This window comes from Hemicordylus capensis, chromosome 3, assembly GCF_027244095.1.
Source record: "Hemicordylus capensis ecotype Gifberg chromosome 3, rHemCap1.1.pri, whole genome shotgun sequence".
Classification (NCBI taxonomy): domain Eukaryota; kingdom Metazoa; phylum Chordata; class Lepidosauria; order Squamata; family Cordylidae; genus Hemicordylus; species Hemicordylus capensis.
Window position 1 is genome coordinate 178,677,860 of NC_069659.1, and position 19,700 is coordinate 178,697,559.

Genomic DNA, 19,700 nt, shown 5'->3' on the forward strand with positions numbered 1-19,700 from the left:
AGGGACGGGCCTTTTCTGTTACAGCCACGAGACTTTGGAATGTGCTCCCTGTTGAAATACAGGTGAAACTCGGAAAATTAGAATATTGTGCAAAAGTCCATTAATTTCAGTAATGCAAATTAAAAGGTGAAACTGATATATGAGACAGACGCATTACATGCAAAGCGAGATAAGTCAAGCCTTAATTTGTTATAATTGTGATGATCATGGCGTACAGCTCATGAAAACCCCAAATCCACAATCCCAGAAAATTAGAATATTACATGGAACCAAGAAGACAAGGATTGAAGAATAGAACAATATCGGACCTCTGAAAAGTATACAGTGTACTGTGCTTGATTGGCCAGCAAACTCGCCTGACCTGACCCCATAGAGAATCTATGGGGCATTGCCAAGAGAAGGATGAGAGACATGAGACCAAACAATGCAGAATTGCTGAAGGCCGCTAATGAAGCATCCTGGTCTTCCATAATACCTCATCAGTGCCACAGGCTGATAGCATCCATGCCACACCGCATTGAGGCAGTAATTGCTGCAAAAGGGGCCCAAACCAAGAACTGAATACATATGCATGCTTATACTTTTCAGAGGTCCGATATTGTTCTATTCTTCAATCCTTGTCTTCTTGGTTCCATGTAATATTCTAATTTTTTGGGATTGTGGATTTGGGGTTTTCATGAGCTGTACAACATGATCATCACAATTATAACAAATTAAGGCTTGACATCTCGCTTTGCATTTAATGCGTCTGTCTCATATATCAGTTTCACCTTTTAATTTGCATTACTGAAATTAATGGACTTTTGCACAATATTCTAATTTTCCGAGTTTCACCTGTAAGAGCCTCTCCATCTCTGGCACCATTAAAAAGGTTTCTGAAGACACATTTATTCACCCAAGCTTTTTAACTAGAATTGTGATACTAAATTGTTTTAATGTTTCTTTTAATTTGTGTTATGGTGTTGTAAACCTCCCAGAGATATAAGTTTGAGGTGGTGAACAAATATACTAAATACATAAATAATGTATATTTTTTTAATTTTTGGATGCCCATTTACTATTCCCCCAAAATTCCGGTCCATACTGGATTGGTGCTTTTTGCTGGCTTGAAAAACATCCATCCAATAGCTTTTGAATAATTATTGTTTGAAATCCCCATAATAACAGCAAAAAATAACTAAGGGACAGTTATCTAAGAACATAACTGAATTTGCCCACTAAGAATTCTGAAGCCAAAGTTGGGAGCGGCATGTTCTGGCAATTTCTGGTAAGTGACTTCATGGTTTTGAACACAGGTGCCTAATAAGGAGAATCTATGAGCACCCTGGCACTTGTATAGTTAAACATTCCTCTCTTCCCTGTATTTTATAGGCAATTGTTTTCCCCTTCTCTCCACTTTTTCTTATCCCTTTTTTCCAAAAGGAAAAGTAAAGGCTTTTAGCATAGATTGGAATAAATTACTAGGAAGTAAGTTCATTGATTATACTGGAGCTTACTTCTAAATAAACACACATAGGAATCAGGACCAGCAGAGATCCTAGGCAAGAATGTGGGTTGTTTGTTTGTTTGTTTGTCCTTCCTCCCAGCCTGACAGCAAAGCATAGAAGAACTCATTGAGGAAGAATCCCCATTTATTGCTCTGGGGATTACTTCTGAGTAATAATGTATAGGATTGGGACCAGGGGTCCCAATGTAATACATGCTAGGAAGTTCCAAGAAAATGCTTCAAGAAAATCCTTTTAAAAATACACACCAAGCACCAAGAAACCAACACCCTGGTGTAGACTGCTCCTGGACTTGAAGGTTTTACAGCAGAGTCAAACAGCCAGTGAATATGGGAGCTTCACTTGACCACACTTAAGAAATGAAGTCTCCATATTCACAGGAAGTTTGGCTGTCATGTAGAACCTCCATGTTCAAGGGCAGTCTATACCACAATAGTAGTAAGTTAGCAGTGGATGGGAATGGTTTCTGGGATTTTCTTGCTGCAATTCTTTTGAGCTTTCTGGAAGCATGTGACTCAGTACTTAGAGAAAGAGGAAGCTGGGCTGGAGTACACATGCCTTCTCCAGCAGCTTTTTGATAACTCTACCTGCAATTTTACATGCACACCTAGAAGGAAATAAACTCCATTAAAGTCAGTAGGACTTGCTTCTGTATGATGAGGGAACAGTTGAACAATCCCTGGGAAATGGTGTTGGGGGAGGGGAGAATTTTTAGAAGGTACTTCTAAAAATGTGGGTGAAAAACAATGTTAAAAATCCGGTGAAGTAAATTCACCACCACCCCACCCAGCACACAGATTGTTCTCACAGAATTGAACATTAACCACAGCATCCCACAGGGCATAGAATCTGTTAGTATATTTGTCTACTTCATAGAGAATATAGCAAGAAAGAGATAGTGACTGACATAATGTGGAACATTACTCAAAGTGAATGAATGAAAAATAAATGAATGAATGAATGGATAGCTTTATTACGATCATAGATCAGATATAAACACAACAAAGTAATCCTACAGAAATTAAAAGAACATGATAAGGAATGTATAACGTCCTTTCAATGAGACTACTTTGAGTAATTTTCTTCATCCTATCAGCCATTAACTATTAAGTGGAGGCCTGAGGCTTTAAGGGGATAAATCTGCTCTGTCTATGTTCATAGACTATGTCACTTGTGTACAACTTTTAAAATGTACTACTTTCTAGACAACAAAAGAGACAGACACTAATAAGTATCATTCAAAAATGCCCCAACTTTATTATTTATTTATCATATTTATATACGGCCCAAAACTCACGCCTCTGGGCAGACAATGATGGATTCGATAAATCTAATGCAAGGCCTGGATGAATAAATGCATCATTATTCACATCCCTTTTAAAACCTGTGAGAGATGGGGAGGTTCTTATTTCAGCAGGGAGTGCATTACAAAACCTCTGGGCGGCAATGGAAAAGGCCTGTCAGGAAGAAGAAGAAGAAGAAGAAGAAGATCAGCTCCTCAGGACTGTGGTCAGAGAGCAGCCCTTAAAAGGTGGGGTAAGGGCTGCTCAAAGATTGTGTGTCCTGAGTGACGGAAGGAGAAAAAGAAGAAAAGGACTCAAATAGATTTCCATACCTTTAAAAGGTTGAGGTTTCAAGAATGGGGTTGGAGGGGGGCTTTTGTTCTCTAGAGGGTCATAAAGCAGAGTATGAGTCACTATATATGCTAAAAAGGCACACTTCAGAGGGTTAAGGACTACTCTTGCAGTCAGATTGGGTTAAGGCCCATCACTGTTTTAGGAGACAGCATTGCTGATAACACCATGCTGAAGGAATTTCTGGGAAAACAATCTGTAGTTTTGGGCATAGAGGTTAAAACATTTGTTATTTGTAATGATCATTGTTATTTGTGTGTATGTTGGGGGGTGGAGTTTAAGAGAAAAGGAAAGAATTAAGTATAGATTTAAAGTGAACTCAAATTACCAGATTATTGTGTCATTTTTCACTGCTGAATAATCATGAGGTGGAATTACACTGGCATTATAATGGAATCCACTAATTTCACCTTAGTTGAAGGTGAATGACAAAATGTGTGGTGTTCAACATGAGGAAGTTCTACTTTGTGGTTTGAGCTCACATGATTATGTTATTTGGTAGATAATTTACAGAACTTCAATCAAAACAGAACTTTGAAAAAGTTAATAACTAGTGTTGTCAAAAATAGAAAAAGAGAGCTGTGCTACTAAATTGGGGATGGAATACTGTGAGTTTGAAGATCAGTTCCGTGCCCAGCCTAGTTATTGAGGCCTGTCATGCTATTAATCTGGAGAAGCATGGGTAGTAACTTCTGTCAAATAAGGCTTAAAACACTACAGTACCCTCCAAAGAATACTGATCAAATCCAGCAGCTTTTCAATTGAAGGGGAATTTTATCCTCTGATTGCAGAGGGAGCTTCTGCGGTGGAGAAAATATCTGTCAGGATATATCTCTGTTAGGTGTTGTAGTAACATGCCTTCAGGTGAAAACTGCAAGTCACTGTATTTACTGTGATTAGTGACTAGCAACATGTGAGGCCAATTACAGGTTGCTGAGTAATGATCTGCAGTGATTGGCCAAGGCCAGTATAAGAAGGAGGCTCAGAGAAGAGCAAAGTGTCCACAGTGGCAGATGCTGCTACATTGTGGTCCACCCAGCTGAACTATGTGAATGCTGTATCCATGTGCCTGATGTATATACTTATTTATGTGTAATGTACTTACTGAGCTGCAATATCATGTGAGTGCCTTTTCTACAATATATTCTTCAGTTTATACCCTTGCCTGTGTGTTGGAGTCCTCTTACATTTCCACTGGGGTACTGGAACGTGACTCTGCGAGTAGGGCGCAACACCAACAATATCTACCAAAGAACCTTTCCTTGTGTCACAGTTCTGCTAATAAAATTAATATGGGGGAATTATTTCAGCATTCTAACATTAGTTCTGAATATCCTCTTGGTGAAAAAGACTATATTGTCTGCCCATCTGCCTGAAATATTTCAGGCATCAGCTATGGGACACCACCCCCATAAATCTGGTGCAGATCTAATATACTGTGGCTAAGATGCAGCAATTTAAAAATTGACCCTTAGACTCTAGAAAATAAGTGTTGGCTACTAGGGCTATTCATTGGACGCTGCAATCCCAATGAATCTGTAACACCCCCCTGGTGCTATGTTGTCAATAGGGATGTGCCCGAAACGGTTCGGAGGCCATGCTGGAGGCCTCTGAACTGGTCCGGTTCCGAGCTGGACCGGCGGTTTGGCATGGAGGGGGGGTTTAGCTTTAAGGGCGGGGGGGTAGTACTTACCCCCCCCCGCTCTTCCCCCTCCGGCGTGAGAACATGCGTTCTCTTTACATCGGCTCTTGCGGGCTAACGACGGGGGCAGGGGCGGCAGGGAGGAACACTGCTGCCCCAGAAACTTTGGTAAATAACACAGCGCCGGAGGGGGAAGAGCGGCGGGGAGGGTAAGTACTACCCCTGCTGCCCTTAAAGCTACAGTCCCCCCGTGCCAGACCAGACTGGTTCAGGGGGTTGCACATCCCTAGTTGTCAATAGCATTCTTATAGGGTATGCAGGACACCACCCCCACCCCCACACAGAATCTCGCTCAGCACCAGGTCCATGAGCAGCCTTCAGCAATCTTCCAGCCCATGTTTCTTTGCATAGTTGGATCCTTGGCAAAAGGCAAGTTTGGAAACACGCCTCAAGGTCAAAACGCTCCTTCACTGAAGAGGGTGTTAAAAATAGCTTTGACCTTCAAAGCTGCCAGCTGACAGACCTCAGAAGCTTTATTTGGGGCAGGATGACTACTTTAGCGATAAGGACACTTGAGTGCTTCAGCCAAAATGGGCAGTCATGTTCTGTAACCATTTCTTCCCTGTTAAGTAAAGGAAGGTTAGTGTCTAGATAAGGAGGGGAGCTCGACCTTAAACAAAGGACTCTGTATATGAACCTGACACACCTGTCTCCAGTAAGGCAATCAAGCATGTAACTACTCATGAATAATTGGGTTAGTCTTTGTCCCTTCTCATCATTCTATGCTGCAACATAATGTGCATCCGCACATTAGCTTGAACCAGTTATTGACATTATTGTAATGTCTCAATCTTCTTGCCCTCTGGGTAAAGATAGCCATTCAATGGCCCTACTATATCCCAGAGGCAGGACCACAAGTACATCAGCCCTTGGTATATCACAGTTTTTTCCGTTTCTTTTTCACTTTTTCATGGCTTTTTGCCCCGTCACTTTTGCTCTCCCTCTCTTTCCACCTTTCTTCTTTTTGACACCCTCTACTCTAGTCCCTTTTTCTGCTGCCATGCTCTGCTATGCACCTCCTTCAAGGATCACCAGATTGAACTTCGTGCAATGAATGCACACAAGGAAGGATAGGTAATTTTCAGCTAAGCTCTCTTTCTTCACGCTCCATTCCACATTTTTTCTCCAACCTTAAGCATCCCTTCCCTTATCCTCAGTGCCAGGCACTCTACTAAGATTCTTAACCAAGCTTCCTTTTACTTTATGCAACTCCCCAAGTTTGTTCTCAATAAAGCTTTAAACTCTGAAAGGCTGGAACTAACTATAGATGGGGCTTCCCATTTAAGCTTATGATAACGCACAATGGAAGAACCTTTGTGGCAACAAGAGATAAAGTAATTGAAATATTTGAAGCTCTAGACATTGTGATCCCGCAAATGACAGGTGTTAAAGAAGAAGGAAAAACAAAGGGGTGAGGTGGGGTGGAAGCAAAAAAGAAGCAGAAACCAGACATATAAGGAGACAACTTCCAAAAATACTTTCTACTTACCTACAGTACTTCTCGGGGATGAAGACTAACTTTTACTCATAACTACATTCCCCTGACTCTGCTAGTTGTTTAACGTACGTCATATTTAGCTCATTTTACTTTGGCTATATATATGATGATGCAAATAATGAGTCTTTATTTCCTAAGGTACATGGTTTTGCCCTGTTTCCAAAGCTGTCCCAGGCCGGGTAAATCTGATTGATCTGATTATGTGAAGCTCATTATGAAAACTTCACTCCTGTGGGTGGTTTTGTTAAATTTCAAGTTGTGTTATTTGTTATATGATGGAAACTCTACCACAATCCAAGTATATATAGAGTATTTAAAGTTTGTGCAACTGCTAACTATGGTAGTTCTGTTTTCATAATAGCTGAGGGCAGGGGCGTAACAAGGTTGGAGTGGGCCCAGAGACAATTTTTTTAAATGGGCCCCTCACACACACACACACACACACACACACACACACACACACACACACCATGTGACTTGCCTCTGGGGGGCCCCTTGAGGCGTGGGGGCCCCCAGGCAGCCACCTCTGCTTGCCTAACGGTAGTTACGCCCCTGGCTGAGGGACTCTGGATCTATCTATCTATCTATACATTCCTTATAATGTGAATGGATTAGAGTGCACAGTTAAAAGAGCCCTGGTTGAAGCAGTGTTGAAAAAAGAACACCCTGATCTGATCTTTCTACAAGAAATACACTAGAGAGTGTCCAGTTGTAGAGTCCTAAAATATGCTGGGTTTGGAGAACAATTCTATGCAGCTGGCTCTTTCTAAGCAGGGCCGACAAGCGGCAGGGGGCAGTACAAAGCGGTCTGGAAGGGGGCCTGGGGTCTGACTTGTTGCATATGTTTTTGTCTTTGCCTCTTGCCACCACCCCACCCCGTGTCCACCCCACCGCAAGACCGAATTGCGATCTTAAGATGCTTCACATTTTCACTCATGGTCTAAAAAGCATGGTCATTCCAAGTTAAGGTGCCCTTCTTAACTTGCCCACCATGTAAGCTGTGAAGACTTTGAACATCTGGTATATGATATGGCTTTAGAAATGAGGCTCCATCTACCCACACTTTGCCTAGATTTTTTAGTTGGACATTGGGCTGGGGAGGGATGCATCCCTGAGGCCCTTAGAGTACCAGGTCAGGACCACAGTCAGAACCAATCAGGCAAATGCAGAGCTGGGAATTGCAACAGAAAGGAATATTGCTCCAGTAATGTCCCTAAGAGAGCTTGTCATTCAAATCTAGTGTTGCCAAGGCGAACTGTGTTACCATCTTTACTTTTTCCCTAAAAACTGTCAAGGAGACTTAGGAGCAGATTTCAGCTGTAGGAGCATTCCAAAGCCAGGGGGCAATGACTGAGAAGGCCCTGTACCACACACTCAACAACTGAGCCTCTCTCACCGTCGACACATGGAGCAGAGCCCCCTCTGATGATCTGGTTAAGCGGGCAGAATCCCTTGGAAGCAGGCGGTCCTTCTGATATCCAGGGCCCAAACTGTTGAGACTAAAGGGCTAGGTCCTCCAGAGCTACTGGTTCTAAGCCTACAAGAAAAATGGCCAGACATCTCTGCTCAAATTAACAATAAACAAACAGTTTTATTATTTTAATAAACAGTTTTTTATTATAGCTCACCACAAGTCTCAGTGACAGAAGACAGCAGAGAAGTTGCAACTGCTTTTCCAGCTAGCTATTAGGACTCAGAAGGGAATGCAGGCTTTAAGAACTGGAAACCCTTTTCTTATTCACCCTTCTAGTCTTATAACCTCCCTCCCCCCTTCATTAGAAGCCTTATCCAACCACATCAAAGTTTAATAACTTGTTTACATGTATATTGATTGGCTAAAATCCAGGTTCCTCGATTTAAGAGTACCCCTACTTTATTCCCTTTTGTTCACAAGCTCATTTTGTGTCTAACTTTGTAGCTTCCTAACTTTGTCTTATTTTCATTTACATCAATAGTGTGACGTTGGCTTTTTTTGTTTGTCTGTTTCCATGTGGAAATCCCTCCTACTCCTGGGGATGTTGTAAGGGCCATGTTTCCTGAGATTGTAACTACCTGTCTCTGTGTTAACCTCTTAAGCCAGGAACTGCTTGTGACTAACAGCTATAGAAAGAGAGTCAGGCCTTCTGTCTCTTATAAAGTATAAAACTTAGGCCAAGGCAAACCAATTTCTTATCAATACATACTGTTCAGTTCAGTTCACTCTTTATTTCTGTCTCTGACCAATAAACAAACAAAACAAACAACTCAAACAATCAGCAATTACAAACCAAATTTCCATAATGTGATAGGGGTGTGCACCGGACCGCAGACCTGCGGCTCGGCACTGGGGTGGGGGGTTCCATTAAGGGCGGGGGGGGCTTTACTCACCCCTCCCGTGCTTTGCTGCTTTGGCGCCATAATTAGTTTTAAAAATGCGCCGCAGAATCGCTTGCCGCTCCGGGTCTCCTTCTTGACTTCAAAATCGGGCGGCAGGATTTTGCGCAGAAGGCTCCCTGCTTCTGCGCACGCGCGCGCAGAAGGCTCCCTGCACTTCGCAGAAGGCAGGGAAGGGGGCGGGCGGATGGACGGACATCTCCCCGCCGCCCGCCCGAGCGCTTTAGCACTCGGTCCGGGGCGAGATTTAAAGAGCTAAAATGGCTTGAGGGGGCTTCGGGGGCGGCAGGGAAGTATCCTGCCGCCCGATTTTGAAGTCAAGAAGGAACCCCGGAGCGGCGAGCGATTCTGCGGCGCATTTTTTTAAACTAATTATGGCGCCAAAGCAGCAAAGCGCGGGAGGGGTGAGTAAAGCCCCCCCCCGCCCTTAATGGAACCCCCCACCCTAACCCTCCGGAACCAAAACCACCCCTTGTCCGGACCGGTTCGGAGGCCAGTAGAATGGCCTCCGAACCGATCCGTGCACACTACTATAATGTGATAGATAAAGCTACTAAGATTTAAAGCTATAAAGATAAAACTAAGTATAAAATACAACTAAAAAAAGGAAAAAGAATAATATAAACAATATTAGCAAAGCAACCAGATTCTATATTTAAAGCCAAACAGAAATATATCTCAAAGATATTAGCTATTGATAAGCTCTAACTGCCCAGGCTTGCTGATCTGTTTCCTGGGGCCTTTGTGGTCTCCTATTGATGTGAATTTGGTTCGTCCCTGGGTCCGCCTTTTAGTCAAACAGACTCAGTGGGAATCATTCAGAGGCTTTTTATTGCTACTGCAGTTTTAGCAATAGGTAATCAGTAGGCTCACGCTCTTAAACTGATTACCGTTTGGTTACAGGCGCATCTTACATTTATACAGACAATCTGAATGATGCTGACACTCTAGACATAGTATACGTGGCAATAAAACGGTGGACTAAGTATCTAGTACGCATGCGAATGATTCATTGTTCATCGGGTGATTACTCCTTATTTGGTTAAATCCTGTTTTCTTAACTGTCAGCAAAGAACAGTGAGAACCTTGTGAGAACCAAGTTTCTTAGATACAATTTAGTGGAGAGAGATAACGACGTTGATCATGAGAGTCTGTGATGTCCCTGAGCTGGGCTGGGGTTACTTTAAGTTAGAATGAGGTATTCTGGGCAAACATGGAGTTTCTTTGGTTTTCTAAACACATCAATTCCCCCCTGGAAAAACTGGATCATCCTAAATCTTCAGGATATATGGGTTTGTAAAGGTACAGCTGTATGTATGGGTCTTACATCATTCAGTATACTTGACTTCATTCTCCATAAAGGGGTGATTCATCAGTAACATCTGGCTTTGGGATCTTCATCTAGGTCACCTGTAGATAGTTGTGGTGTTCCAGCTCTCCATCTTTAGCCTCATAACTTTAGCAAATGACCAATGAGTAAGGGTTTGGGGTTTGACATCTTTGTAGGGTAACAATATCTTCTGGGGAAAACCTATATAAGAAAGAAACAGTCCATGCTCCCAGGCAAAATACTATAACTTGTTAAAATAGGATTCAGACTTCTGGACGAGGCCTAATGTCTCATGAAGCAAATTAAAGTGTCCCTTTTTACAGGCCTCTTTAGTAAAAGGTGTTATCAGAAAAATTGTCCATAATCTTGCAGAGGGGTGAAACCTGTGATAATAAAGTCAAGTCTCTCATCAGGAGCTGTGAAAACAGGGTATGGGTTTAACAGTAACACACAAAGCTTGATCCTTTTAAACTGGGAAGTCTTCTAGGTAAAATGCAAATTGGTACTTTGGAACTCCCTTCCACTTGCAGGAGTGGCAAAACAAAATTCCTTTCATCAAATCTCATGTCTGGGATCTGGAATTTTAAGATTCAGCTACTGTGAAGGCAAAGCAGGGCTAGTGGATGAGACAAATTTAAAATTTAAACCTTAGACCATTTGATTATTAGCTCTCAGTTTACATCAAAATCAGCTAGCAGAAATATTGCATAGATTTTATAAAAACATAAGACAATAATACAATTAATCTTAAAATCAATTTTTCCTTCTCACCCACAATTAACTGGCTGGAACACAAACTGCTTTACAGAGAACCTCCTTCCCCCTCCCACCTGGAAATGGGCGGAGTTGTCATTGTTAATCAGAGATCAGCTTTCAGTTGTGAGAAAGAATTTGGAAGGGAATCTTCCGGTTTAGAGAGAGGTTTTGAGCTCACAGAAAATAGGTAAGATACAGGTGAAACAGATACAGGTTGAAAGTACTGCTTGATACAGCTTGAAAGTATAAGCATGCATATGTATTCAGTACTTGGTTTGGGCCCCTTTTGCAGCAATTACTGCCTCAATGCGGCGTGGCATGGATGCTATCAGCCTGTGGCACTGATGAGGTGTTGTGGAAGACCAGGATGCTTCATTAGCGGCCTTCAGCTCTTCTGCATTGTTTGGTCTCATGTCTCTCATCCTTCTCTTGGCAATGCCCCATAGATTCTCTATGGGGTCAGGTCAGGCGAGTTTGCTGGCCAATCAAGCACAGTACACTGTATACTTTTCAGAGGTCCATATTGTTCTATTCTACAATCCTTGTCTTCTTGGTTCCATGTAATATTCTAATTTTTTGGGATTGTGGATTTGGGGTTTTCATGAGCTGTACGCCATGATCATCACAATTATAACAAATTAAGGCTTGACTTATCTCGCTTTGCATGTAATGCGTCTGTCTCATATATCAGTTTCACCTTTTAATTTGCATTACTGAAATTAATGGACTTTTGCACGATATTCTAATTTTCCGAGTTTCACCTGTAAACCATGTCAGTAAACATAACATATAAAGGCTTATGACACTCAGTAGTGGCAGAAATATCACAATCAACTTGATATAAGAATGAATGAAATAGAGCTTGCTCTTATGCCTAATGCATTTAGCCAGCCATAAGCAGCACTTTTGCAGAGGTGGGAAGATTCAGAACCCCAGTTGGCTGGCTGGGACTGTTGCTCCCCCTGTTGCTCAGGCCATGACCAATTTTATGTTCAATTAATATAATAACTGCTAATTTTGGAATTCAGTGTCAGAGCAAGTTTGGTCTGGAACAGTTTACAGAAAAAGAGACATGTCACTAGAATAAATAAATTCACAAATACAACAAAAACCTCATCTCCACAGAGATGAGTTATAAGATTGATGGGGGTTGAATTCCTGCACAGAACCAGAGCTTTGGGCTCCCGCTCAGAAACACGCGCGCGCACACACACACACACACGCTTGTCTTGTGTATTTCACAGAACAAAGGACTAAACAAAGAAAACTTCATATGACCCACAAATAATTTTATAACATTTTAAATATGTTAGCCATAAACTCAGTTAAGAAAGTAGCTCAAACAGAACAAACTTATCACAGTCATCCATGAAACAATCTGTAATTCCATATTACCTTTCCACATCACAACTTACAACTTACAGGTGCTTTTCAATCATTTTTGTTGTTGTCGTTGTTAACAAATTCCAACCAAAATCCTTTCACGTCTCCTTCTAGTCTTTTCTCTGCAATTCCCTGCACAGAACTTCAACATATGCATTCCTTCAAACTCCATTTTCTTTCCTCTTTTCCAACTGCAAGCAGTTGAAGAGAGAGAAAAAAAAGAAAAGAAAAAGAGAACAAAAGCAGCCTTTTGTTTGGAGAAACTTTTTGCAGCAAGAACAGTGTTATCTTTTGGCTTGGTTACAACGGGACAGCAGCAGCAAGAATTTAGACTGTTTGCAACACAAGAGCAGCTAGCAGCTGTTTGAGCTTGGAAACAGAACATAGACAGCATGATTTTAGCAAAAGACAATCATTCTTTCTTGTTTAATACTTTCTTCAGACCCCTCCCTCTCTTCTCAGACTGAGATAGTTCCCTTGTTCTCCATAGCATGTTGGAAAGGAGAAGCGGCTTGGAGCATGATGGTAATACATATGGTGGGGGTTTCTTTGGTAGGCCTGTGCATATTGGTGTTGTTAAAATTTACCGGTATGTGTATAAAATAAAAGCAATTGCAAAAGGATGTTACTGAGCTCATAGTATGGCCAAACTTCCATACAGAGGCGTTTTAAAACTTTCTTTCTGAGGGCGCCTCCCCCTCCCATGAGAATCATCCAATTTTTCAACACGCATTCTAAAGGTGTACAGTACATTAAGTCCGTTCAGATTTCGTGTACTTGCTATTTCTACTCCCCATAGCCCCCTCCTTCATCCCTGCACGGACTTAGTTTGCCCCTTCACGGGCTGCCCCTACACGGGCGGTAATTTCCCCTCGCCCCTGCGCGGAATGGGTACTCACCAAAAGACGTCTCTGGATTTCACTCTCTCTGTCTCACTCACTCTCTCCGTTCACACTGTCATTCACTCTTGCCTGGCATATTGTGGTGAACGGCCCATCCTGGTTTCCCAAAACCCCTCTTGCTGAATCAGCTGAGGGCCGGCTTGGGAATCAAGGGCTTTTCCAAGACAGGTCGGGCATCCACCCAGGAGTCTCACTCACACATTCATTCACTCTTGCCTCGATCCCCAGATGTGGCGTGTTTGTAACGACTGGCACATCTCGGGCCTAAGAGAATCCTCCACAGACAAAACTCTGTGGGGCGCGCTGGATTTTGTTGTCCCGTGACGGGTCAGACTGTCCACCCAGAGGTCACATCCGACTCTCACGGCACCAAATTGATGTGAATTCGGTTCGTCCCTGGGTCCGCCTTTTAGTCAATCAAACTGACTCAGTGGGAATCATTTAGAGGCTTTTTATTGCTACTGCAGTTTTAGCAATAGGTAATCAGTAGGCTCACGCTCTTAAGTGTGAGTTTTCTAAACACATCACTATTATTCCTTTCTGAAGGAACCCTGGGCCTTGTTCAAACTAGATTCCCATCTGCCTCTCAAGCCTGATCTCAACTTGGACCAGCAGCATTCCCTGAGCTGGGCCTATGCTGTAAGTTGCAGACTGAATATTGCATAACCTCACGAAGGCAAGAAACTGGATCTTTTGGGAGAAAACTAAAAAGATTTGGGAAATATTTCAAGAACTGGAAGTAAAGGTGTACAGGATGAGTAGCAGGAAGGGGATGAAAACAAAGAGATGTTATGGGTCCATGGGGAACTGTTGGAGGCAATGAAAAATCCAGATAACTTGTGTCTTGTTGTAACCCATAAAACAGCCCTGTAGGGAAGAGAAGTCTGATATAGGTAAGGGTACCATATCAAAGATGGAATGACTGAGGACCCGGGGGGCTGGCGACTCCTCGGGGGGGGGGAGAAGGAGGACCCGGGGGGCTGGCGACTCCTCGGGGGGGGGAGAAGGAGGACCCGGGGGGCTGGCGACTCCTCGGGGGGGGGGGGAGAAGGAGGACCCGGGGGGCTGGCGACTCCTGGGGGGGGAGAAGGAGGACCCGGGGGGCTGGCGACTCTGTAATTAGCTTATAGATTCTGCTCTGTTTTCAACTATGGTATTCACTTTTAACCAAGTTCATCTTGAAGTTAATTTTTCTCGGGGTGAACTTTATAAGTCTTGAGAAAAATGGATAGGATTCCTGCAGAAATTTCTTCTGCAAATCATGGTAAGGGAAATGAAGACACCCATGAGGATGCAGACAGTTCTAGGAGGAGGAATCTCCAATTGATTTCGTAGGAGTGGAATGTTGGTGCTCTCTTGGCCAAGGACTTGTTTATCTGCTTAACTAAGGTAAAACTCTGTATCGATTACTAGTTTTTTTTTATTTTTGTTTTTAAATTCCCGTTTGTTTTCTTGATTGCCTTTGCCCCAGTGTGTTTTTGGGAAATGTCCTCCTTGTAGTCTTGTGTCACTCAGGGGCTACGAAGAAGGGATTGGTTGCATCCCAGTTCCAAGAAAAGGAGAAGATACTGTTGTGGTCAGAATTCATGTTCTGAGGAGTTTTTTTGTGGGGCTAGAGAGCAACAACAGCTGGGCAAAGCCCAGATAGATGGAAGTGTGGAGCGAGGCAGTCCTACTGGCCTCCATGGGGCATTGATGCTCCCTTTCTCTGCTTAAACTTTTAAATAAAACTAATTGTTTTTGTTCCACCTTTATTTTTTATATTTTAAATTATTTCTATATTTTCATTAAAACATTCCAAGCTTGTGTCCAGCCCATTAGACCCCACTATTGCCTCTTGAGTTCTCCCTGGATGAGCTTGACAGAACCTTTCACAAGAATCCCATTTGCAAAAACCTCCCCATTTGTTCATGCTTGTGCTGCTTCCTTGCCATAGCTGGCCACGTGAAGCAATGGTGGGGATTTGGTGCAGAGAGGGAGCAAATTTATTCACAGCAACTGGGCAGCCGCAGGGTGGAGGGGAGTGGTTTCTAGATAAGCTAGGTCTGGAAATCTTGGGTTCATAGCACAACCAAGAGAAATGGCACAGAGGAAGCCAGGAAGCTATGGATGCTCTACCTGAGGCTCTCCAGCTGTTGCTGGACTACCACTCTTGTTCTCCCCACCTGCTGTTGGGACTACATATTTCCTGTTTGACACAAGACATGACAGCTGGGGATGATGGGAACTGTATCAGCAGTAGCAACTGGAGGTGATGAGAGTTGGAGTCCAGCAACAGCTAGAGATCCTGAGGTTGACTACCCCGCATCAACAAATAGAGTCCCCTTGTGCAAACCTAATATGTTGATGGAGAAAACCATCGTGTTTTGTGTGACAGCTCCTTGTCAGGGGGTTGGATAAAGAAACCAGGCAGAAAACTGAGGGCTGTTAAAAAAAAATGCTATTAGAGCTGCAGAACTGCTGCTTAAAATCTCACATATCTTTTTCTTCCCTCTTCATCATGCCAGCAAAGGAAGAGCTTCCCTTTAAAAATTCAACAAAGGATCCCATCCTGCATTTGACTCTGCATTATCAACTTAAGTGCTCAGGGTGCGCTTAGCCAAGTAAATATGCACCAACACTGTGACAGATCTCCCCTGGTGTGTCTCAGACACCAGATTCCCATTCTGGCTACACTTCCAAAAGCCTCACATACACTCAAAGTGCTGAGAGAAGACTATGCTGCAGAAGGAAAGCATGTGGAAGAGGATAGTGGGAAACATTTTTCATTTCTTGCAGGGATGCAGAAGGTCTCTGTTTTGTGACCATGATCCAGTGGCAGGGTGGGATTTGGGTTGTGGCTGGAATCAGAGACTGGGGTGCTCAACCAAAGAAGGGGAGGCAGAGTTTCACAGCAAACTGCTTCATCCCAGGAGTGGAAGTCACACCTTTGTTTACAAAACCCTGTTCAAACTAGATACTAAAGCTGTGTCCCGAGTTTGTATCAGTTTCCTCTGTCACATCTCTTGATATTGATCTGGGTGCAATACCACACCTTCCTTCCCCTAACTATGCAGATAGTAAGGGGGCCTGATGTTGCACCCAATCTTGGCAGGGTGCAAGGAACAATGCTGGACCATGCTGTGGCTGCATCTTCATGTCTGTAGGGCCAATCGGGGGGCAGAGGGCACTTTAAATAAGACCTATTCCCATTTTTAGGCCATCTGCAGGAACACCTCTCCATCCGCTCAGCCCTCGGGCAACAGCTGGCCACAATTTGGGTTCAAGTAGGAATTTTTCCCCTACACCTGGATTGGCCTGGAGGTGGCTGGTTTTTTACCTACTCTGTACTGTTGCACTGCAAGGGATTTTTGATCTGGCAAACACTGCAAGCCATACCGCTAAATAGTGTAGCCCCCTTGTTCACCATGGCAAGTCAGGGAGGGGATACAGTACCACACCTCAGGGTGACAAATGCACTGAGGCTTAGCTACACTGCAGTTCTCTGTTTAAATTAGTTAATAAAGTTATGGCCCTAATTTTAACCCAGTTCCTGTGTCCTGTCATTTATTTTTGGGTGTGGGTACAATGGCAGAACTCTTGCAGGATGATCTCAAGTAGCACAGAATAATATCTATAGATCCACAAAGCCAAGCTTCGCAAAGGGGCAGAATCTAAAAATCAAGGAGAAGCAAGATTGCTCATTCAGCTTCAGCAAGTCTTAAAGAGCCTCTCTTCCCCCAACTGCCCAAAATGGGTTCATTCAGAATCTCACTGAATTAATTGGCAAACCTCTGCTTAGACTATTCCACTTCAGACTGCAAGCAGAAGATTTAATTTTTTAATGCTCTCCCCCATAATTCTTTAAGTCTTCGTGTGGAAACCTAGCATGTAGGGGAAAGGGGTTCAAACACAGGAGTGCAGGCAGAAATAAAGCTTGAGGAACAACTCAGTTTATTATGTGAATATATATGGGTTGTGGGGGAGTGCAATACAATGTGGGGAAAACTCAGTTGGGGGCAATGTACACCCTGGATTCTGTTGGGAAGTTATTTCTGTCTTCCAAGCACAGGAATCACACGTTCAGGGCACGTCTTAGTGAAGAGTAGAGATGTGATTTTCAAGGTTTAGGGTGTTGGGAATTCTCTCTGGTAGGAGAAACCCTTTTTCATTATAGCAGAGTGCACAGAGACACAACACAGTGGAATTTGATTAGGCATGCGTGTATGCTGAGAGTAAAGTAACTTGGAGCCAGTTCATAGTTTCAAATCAATATAAATGGTATTTATTAGAGAACTAGATAGGAAAGTGAGGAGTTAGGGTCTAGCTAGCTAGCTGGATGCAGATGGATTCTGCATCTCTGCACACATGGTGCAGGGGAGAGGAGCTTGCATGTTGCAAGGTAGAAGGAACAGGAAGAGAAGGGAGAGAAGAAGGAAGCGGCTGGAAGGAAGGAAGTCCCTAAGATTAGCAATCTACATTCCAAAGGGATAGTGTCAGAGCAGTAGAGAAGGGATGACCAGTGTCTTGACCATCTAGCCCTCTGACTCACTAGTCTGTCCTCCGCTGTCATTGAGACAAGAGACAGCACAAAGTCCTTCACTTCCAACAGATTCAACGTAAACCTTTCCCTTAATTGCAATTTTTCTAAATGCTGGGATCTTTTGGGGGGAGGGTCGCACAAACCACACACCTGCAGCTTGAAGTGGCACAATCCAGGAAAATATTAATCTTTGATTTTGCTGAATGTTTAAATGGGCAATTATTGTTAGGAGACTTCAGTCTATCTGATGGAACAGCTAGGGAGCAGCTGGAGGAAAAGATGGCGGCAGCAGCAGGACCAGACAGCACTGAGCAGTGACAGGTTTGGTGGAAAGCAAAGAGGGCTGACTAAGAGCTGCTGGTGAGATTCCTATTAGGGCTAGTATGGAGTATTGGGAAACTGCTGAATGCACTCATCCCATTTTCATTTGTTTCTTTTTGTTCTTATGATGGTTGTTCTTTATAGTTAACAAGAATTTTTTGTGATGCTTTAAAAACTGGTATATATTTTTCTTTCAAGTAAAAATTTCACCTTTGATTCAATGGGGGGTGTAGCCAAGATGGCAAAGTGAAGACAGCTCCTGATGTGAGCTCCACTCTAAAACTGCAAAACTTTTTATTTTCTTGGCTCTCCTTTTCCTACCAGCCTGGATAATTGCCTCTTAACCCTGTTTTTAATTGCTGCATTTTAGCAACTGTTTTGGATGTTACCCGGCTTCGTCTCTCTCTGGCTGTGCAATTTGATTCTCTGAAAACAACATGGGAAGTAAAAGACATAGAAGAAATTCTATGTTGGATCAGAACATAAAGCTTTCTAAGCAACATATGATTGATTCTTTCCTGACATCTCAACAGACTGAGTACTGATAAAATTCTAGTAGCTAACAGATTTGAGTGCCTAGAAAATGGCCTATGGCTGGATGCTATGTTTAAGGAAGGTAGAGACAAAGAGGATGCTGTAAACTCCCTTCTCGCCAACTTCATTGCAGTCTGAGCCAAGCCATAATGCACTACCTTCAGATCTTAGTGAATTAAGGGCTCTGCATAGTCTCCCTCAAGACTCTGAGGCTACCCCACTCCTTGCTGAGTCAAGTTCCGACCCTTGTCTAAAACTCTCAGTCTTAACTTCAGAAACTTGAATATGCCTTTTCCAACGGCTCTCGACTCTTACAGCAAAATTAGATGATATCAAGGCAATGCTGAATAAACCATGCAAAACTCAAGCAGGGGGTGAAGCTTAGGTAGAGCATGGGAAGGCTGTGTTAAACACAGAACCTCTTGCTAATTATTCCTCCATAAGAGTCCTTCAGCTGAACCAGATCCTGTTAACAATATATGTAAACCGCATAAATGTGTGACACTGGGATAACAAACTTTGTATCAAACGTTCTTTGTCAGATCTTATGATTTAGACTTAATTTCGATTGATTTACTGGTTTTTGCCAAAAAGCCAAGGAGATGACCTTCTGAAATTAGACTCTTACTTTCATTTGAACAGTCGTTAATTCTTGCAACCCTGATTCATATGTGTGATTACTTATGTAGTCTGGAAATTTTCCCTCAATGGGTTTTTTTACAACCCAGAGAAATGGGAGAATCCAGAGTATCAACCTTTGTTTTCTAAATGTGCTTCAAGGACACAAGAAAGAACACCCAAGCCAATATTGCCTGAGAAACGAAGCCAAGCTCTGTCTGTTAAGAATGATAAAGACCCAGCTGCTGACCCCAGCCTTACTCTAAACAACTCTGGATCTAGCCAAATGGAAGTTATAACACAAATAGTCTCTCAGATAGAAAATTCATTTGCTTGTGTGTAGCATTGCAAATTCCTTGCTTGTCAGCCAGCCGGCTCCATGGGAGAGTGAAAGTGGTGATTCTGAGAAGGTGGAGAAATTAATACTCCCAGAACAGATGGCCACCCCTTCCCAGGAGGTTCCTCCTCACACTTCTCCAGGACAATATCAAGAAGAATCTGGACTTTCACAACTGCAGATTGAGCCAATTGTATATCTGCAGGAGCCCACTTCCCTAAGGAATGTCGATTCACCTAAAAGAGTTCCAGGAATGATTTTTGCCACTGACCCACATTTTGACGA

The 19,700-nt window shown here is 43.0% G+C and overlaps 1 long non-coding RNA gene across 1 annotated transcript; it reads right to left on the reverse strand.

Moving 5' to 3' along the window:
- Positions 1-2,737: 2,737 nt before the first annotated feature.
- Positions 2,738-12,359, reverse strand: LOC128351256 (uncharacterized). The gene is made up of 4 exons (XR_008319669.1): positions 12,221-12,359; positions 10,040-10,658; positions 7,736-7,876; positions 2,738-2,962 (listed from the first exon to the last, which is right to left on the reverse strand). It is a non-coding gene; the product is annotated as an uncharacterized LOC128351256 (long non-coding RNA).
- Between the last annotated feature and the right edge of the window lie 7,341 nt (positions 12,360-19,700).